Here is a 6,000-nt window from a genome sequence, read left to right as displayed (position 1 = left end):
AGACGATGCTGTGAAAGTAATGCACTCAGTACGTCAGCAAATTTGGAAAACTCAGCAGTGGCCACAGGACTGGAAAAGGTCAGTTTTCATTCCAACCCCAAAGAAAGGCAATGCCAAAGAATGCTCAAACTACCGCACAATTGCACTCATCTCACACGCTAGTAAAGTAATGCTCAAAATTCTCCAAGCCAGGCTTCATCAGTACATGAACCGAGAACTTCCAGATGTTCAAGCTGGTTTTAGAAAAGGCAGAGGAACCAGAGATCAAATTGCCAACATCCGTTGGATCTTCGAAAAAGTAAGAGAGTTCCAGAAAAACATCTATTTCTGCTTTATTAACTATACCAAAGCCTTTGACTGTGTGGGTCACAATGAACTGTGGAAAATTCTGAAAGAGATGGGAATACCAGACCACCCGAACTGCCTCTTGAGAAACGTGCATGCAGGTCTGGAAGCAACAGTTAGAACTTGACATGGAACAACAGACTGGTTCCAAATAGGAAAAGGAGTATGTGAAGGCTGTATATTGTCACCCTGCTTATTTAACTTCTATGCAGAGTACATCATGAGAAACACTTCACTGGAGGAAGCACAAGCTGGAATCAAGATTGCTGGGAGAAATAATCTATAACCTCAGATATGCAGATGACACTACCCTTACAGCAGAAAGTGAAGAGGAACTAAAAAGCCTCTTGATGAAAGTGAAAGAGGAGAGTGAAAAAATTTGCTTAAAGCTCAACATTCAGAAAACGAAGATCATGGCATCCAGTCCCATCACTTCATGGCAAATAGATTGGGAAACAGTGGCTGACTTAATTTTGGGGGGCTCCAAAATCACTGTAGATGGTGATTGCAGCCATGAAATTAAAAGACGCTTACCCCTTGGAAGAAAAGTTATGACCAACCTAGATAGCATATTGAAAAGCAGAGACATTACTTTGCCAACAAAGGTCCGTCTAGTCAAGGCTATGGTTTTTCCAGTGGTCACGTATGGATGTGAGAGTTGGACTATAAAGAAAGCTGAGCACCGAAGAATTGATGCTTTTGAACTGTGGTGTTGGAGAAGACTCTTGAGAGTCCCTTGGACTGCAAGGAGGTCCAACCAGTCCGTCCTAAAGGAGATCAGTCCTGGATGTTCATTGGAAGGACTGATGTTGAAGCTGAAACTCCAATAATTTGGCCACCTGATGCAAAGAGCTAACTCATTGGAAAAGAGCCTGATGCTGGGGAAGATGGAGGGCAGAAGGAGAAGAGGACGACAGAGGATGAAATGGCTGGATGGCATCACCGACTCAATGGATGTGAGTTTGGGAGTTAGTTAGGCTTCTGGAGTTAGTGATGGACAGGGAGGCCTGGCATGCTGTGGTTCATGGGGTCGCAAATAGTCCGACACAACTGAGCGACTGAACTGAACTACCAGCTCTGCGGTATACTGGCTATATTGGGCAAATTAACCTCAAAGTCTCAATTTTCTTATCCATAAACTGGCACTAATAATAGCACCTACCTGGAGTTGTGAATTAATCCAGGTTGCTCAGTGGGTAAAGAATCTGCCTGTAATGCAGGGGACTCGGGATAAATCCCTGAGTCGGGAAGATTCCCTGGAGGAGGGCATGGCAACCCACTCCAGTATTCTTGCTGGAGAATCCCATGGACAGAGGAGCCTGGTGGGCTACAGTCCATGGGGTCGCTAAGAGCTGGACACGACTGAGACAACTGACCACACATGCACTATGTTACATGGCTGGCGTATTGGTATCCCCATGTAAGTGTTGGCTTTATTATTTTGAAGGTAACTTTAGTACTTAGAACTAATTCGAATCAGGCTAAATTGTCAATTCAAAGGATGTGTTTGTTTTCGAGGGAATATTGCCATTAGGAGACATAGAAATATAAGATGGCATTTATATTCATCCCATCCAGGTGTGTCAGAAGGATCATCACCACTGGTTCCATTATGGATTCTGACCTAGTTGCTCAGTCATGTCCGAGTTTTTGTGACCCCATGGACTGTAGCCGGCCAGGCTCCTCTGTCCATGGGGATTCTCCATGCAAGAACACTGGAGTGGGTTGCCATTTCTTTCTCCAGGGGATCTTCCTGATCTAGGGAACCAACCCGGGTCTCCAGCATTGCAGGCAGATTCTTTACCATCTGAGCCACCAGGGAAGCCCAAGGATTCTAACCTAACTTGATGAAAATATATCACTGCAGCCCTTCGTAATAGGACTTTAAAGGGGGTTGCACTGGTGGAGGCAGGGTTAGGGGTAAGTCAGCTGCTATACCGATCTCTCTGAAGAGAGCCCTTAGAGCTGAACTGTTAAACTTGCAGCCATTTGATATTCTAGGCAGCTGCCTGAGACTGAACTTTGGTGCCCCACAGTGTAATTAACAGGCATACACACAGCTGCCTTGTCACAATTGGCCAGACTTGGCAGTGCACGCTGCAGAGGCGGGGTGGTGGCAGGGAGCACCCAAGATATGTTCACCACCTTAGGCATGGAGTTTTCCCATCAGCTCCATAAATCACACTGCAGCTGCACCCTGAGCACTTCTCAAGGCAGTGTGCCTGCTCATTTCTTAGAGTGGACCACCTACATTCCTCAATTCATAATGGGTTTCCTTTCTCTAGCTTATCCAACAACAATCCCACTAGCTTGAACGCCTCCTCGATGCTATCAGTGTCAGCTGTGACTGGCTCATTAGCTTTTTTTGTTTTTAATTCCCCTCTAAACCACACAAGGACAAGATTTTTCATCCTTGTTACCACAGGCCAGATAAATCTTGCTCAGGGAAGGAAGTGTAAGAGGAAGGGTGATGTCAGGAAAAAAGCACGGGACCTGGAATCAGGAGACCTCCCTTGTTGTTTTAGCTCATTAGTTACGTGACCTTGAGAAAGTTGTTTGTTCTCTCTGGAACTTTGTACCTTAATGTGTACAATTAAGAAAGTTAAGGTTAGAGAGGGCTTTATGGGATATTTGTGGCTTTGGGTTTCCACTACCTTTAAACCATTTCAGCAACTCTGGATCTTGGATCCCAGGTGCAATGAAACCCTGTATAAGAATCTCAGAACTGTCCCTACCCTGAAACTGCTCCTTGCTAAATAACCAACTCTTTTGTAAACTACGATTCATGTCTTTGAAACTTCCAGTTTACTTTGCTTTCTAGCCTTTCTTAATGGTGCTGCATAATCCTAACATGGGGCTGTATTCAGAATGCTCCAGCAGCTTTTGCTGAAACTCTCAAGAATGACAAGATCAATTCTAAGCCCAGTTTTGCTACTCCATTTAGGGTATACTCCTACCCTGGTCTTGCTCATCTATGTTATGGTTTTGACTTTTTATCTGTGTCAGCCATCCGGCTTCTAGTTTGAGAAACACTGTGTTGATTTTAGCTAGGCTCATTTAGCTCATTTCCCTTGTGGGGAAATGTCTCACACTAGGGGCCTCCCCTAGAGCCAGAGAAACTGGCCCCTCCCTGACAGTCTCACTCAGCGACCTCTGCACATCCTTACCCAATTGAAATCAGGTTGGGAGTGCCTGAAAAGGAGATCAACAGCCTTAGGGTGTGTGTAGTCAGAAGGCTGAGACTCAGTAGACTCTAGAACTGCTGATTTTTCCTTGGGGGGTGAGAGATGTTTGTGGGTAAGAGCCAATTATGTGCATCTCTCCCCAGCTGCTTTCAGTCATACCTGAATTGATACCTGTATGTTGGCGAGGGTGGAAGTATTTTCATTATGGAAATCGGTAAACTTTACAAATCAGGGATGTTTATTTTTTCAATCTTTTTTCTTTCTTTTGTTCAGATTAGATAATTTCTGTTGATCTGTCTTTTAAGTTCATTGGCTCTTTGCTCTGTCATCTCCAGTCTGCTATTATTGATCCCTAGGAGCGAATTTCTAATTTTGGTTATTGTGTTTTTCAATTCTAAACTTTACATTTTCTTCTTTATGTCCTTTCTTTCTTTTTTTATTTTTTTGAGACTTTCCCTTTTTCCAGTTGTCTCAAAAATATTCATGGCTGCTTGCTTCCAAGACCATTTTTATAATAGCTGTTTGAAAGTTACTATCAGATAATTACATCTGTGTTATTTTGACACTGGCATCTGTTGATTGTTTATTCTCGTGTGAATTGAAATTTCCCTGGTTCTTTGTATGCCTAGGATTTTTGGATTGCGTACTCAACATTTTGACTGTTATAAAACCCTGTGACAGATGTTAATATTTTAGCAATCAGCCTGGTTAGGTTTGGTATACAATTTCCAATCCACTTCTGTAGGCTAGTAGTTCCAATTTCAGTTCGATTTTTCAAAGCCTTTGTATTGGTATTTGGATCTGTCCCAGTTGTGTACCACTCAGTGGTCAGTGTAGGACCTCAACAGTAATTTCTCTTGTGGTTCAGTTCTCAGAGTTTTTGGCATGGTCATTGAGTTAAAGGTGATTAGGATCAGATCCACACATGCTCCCCCAGCGGGTGAGCCCAGGAGCTTATAAAACAATCTCATGGGGTCACTTTCCAGGAGTCTGCCCTCTATGTAATCTCCTCAATACTTTCTGGCTTCCAGGACTCCATTTTTAGTCTTCAAGACAGAAACTAGGGACTTTAGTTCTCCCTCTGCTATGCACATCTATACTTATGTCCACTTCCCAGGCCAAGCTGTAGGAAGAGAGAAGAGCACAACAACAAAAGAGGAATGGGAGTTTGCCCAAGAGGGTCAAGCTGTACTGATCAAAAATTATTTTGGCTCATGAAGGTTGCTCTGCCACCACTGCCCCTGAGCTGCTTGGGGTCTGGGCCACGAGATAGTGGAGAGAGATAAAAGAAAACTACTTTGATCATCAGGAGTTTCTTTCCCTGGTCTTAAAGTCAGGATTAGAGTTTCTCCTGCAACTTTCTATGTTCGTACTGATGTCTACTTTTGGGTTTTAGGCTATGTTGTATATAGCGTGGGGGATACCACAGGGGGACAATGGTAGGTAAACTTGCCATCAGTGGGCTGATACTTCAGATTTTTGTTTTCTTCCTCAATCTGCTTGCTACTATTTACTTTTCCTGGGGCTCCCAGGTGGCTCAGTGGTAAAGAATCCACCTGCCAATGCAGGAGACACAAGAGATGTGGGTAGTCCCTGGGTCAGGAAGATGCCCTGGAGGAGGAAATGGCAACCCACTCCAGTATTCTTGCCTGAAAAATTCCATGGATAGAGGAGCCTGGAGAGCTACAGTCCATGAGGACGCAAAGAGTTGGACATGACTGAGCATGCATGCACACGTTTACTTTTCAGCATCTTCAAATAGCTGCTTCATGAATCTGTCCAGGTTTTATAGCTGCATTAAGTGAGAGAGACAGGCTGGATTGCACTTACTCTTGCCTGCCTGGAGCTGAGGGCCCTTTGTTTTTTCCCTGAGATCCAGTGGTTAAACATTAGTCAGCACACTACTGGCTGATTGTACAAAATGTGACTCTAAGTAAGGTCACTCCTTATGCAATCTCTCACCTTTCAGACAGGCCTACCATTTTCTCTCTGTGTGACTCTGAACAATTAGTTACTCTGCCACTCTTGGCTTCAATATTCTCATTGTAACTTGAGGATAATAAAAGTATATGCCTCATTGGTTTGTCATGAGATAATGTAGCACCTGGCATATAATACATGCTCAATAAATGGAAGTGATACTATTAAGAAATTAAAAAAGAACTTGTGTTTCCATCTCTCTCAGAAGAAGAGAGGTATGTATTTGGCCAGAAACAAAACCTAGACATGGAGAGGCCTTCTAGCTAAAGATTTATTAGAGCTTGGACTTTGGAGCCAGCAGGCAAGTCTGAAACTAAGCTACATACGAGCTATGTGACATTGGGCAAGTCATTTCACCTTTCTGTGCCATCAGTAAAATGAGTACAATGATAGTGCATACTTTACAGAGTTATTGGAAGGATTAAAGGAGATAATACATGAAAAATGCTCATTAAATATTGGCCTTATTAATACTGTACCAACTGAATTT

This window comes from Bos taurus, chromosome X, assembly GCF_002263795.3.
Source record: "Bos taurus isolate L1 Dominette 01449 registration number 42190680 breed Hereford chromosome X, ARS-UCD2.0, whole genome shotgun sequence".
In the NCBI taxonomy this organism is placed as follows: domain Eukaryota; kingdom Metazoa; phylum Chordata; class Mammalia; order Artiodactyla; family Bovidae; genus Bos; species Bos taurus.
This window is presented reverse-complemented; position numbering follows the sequence as displayed.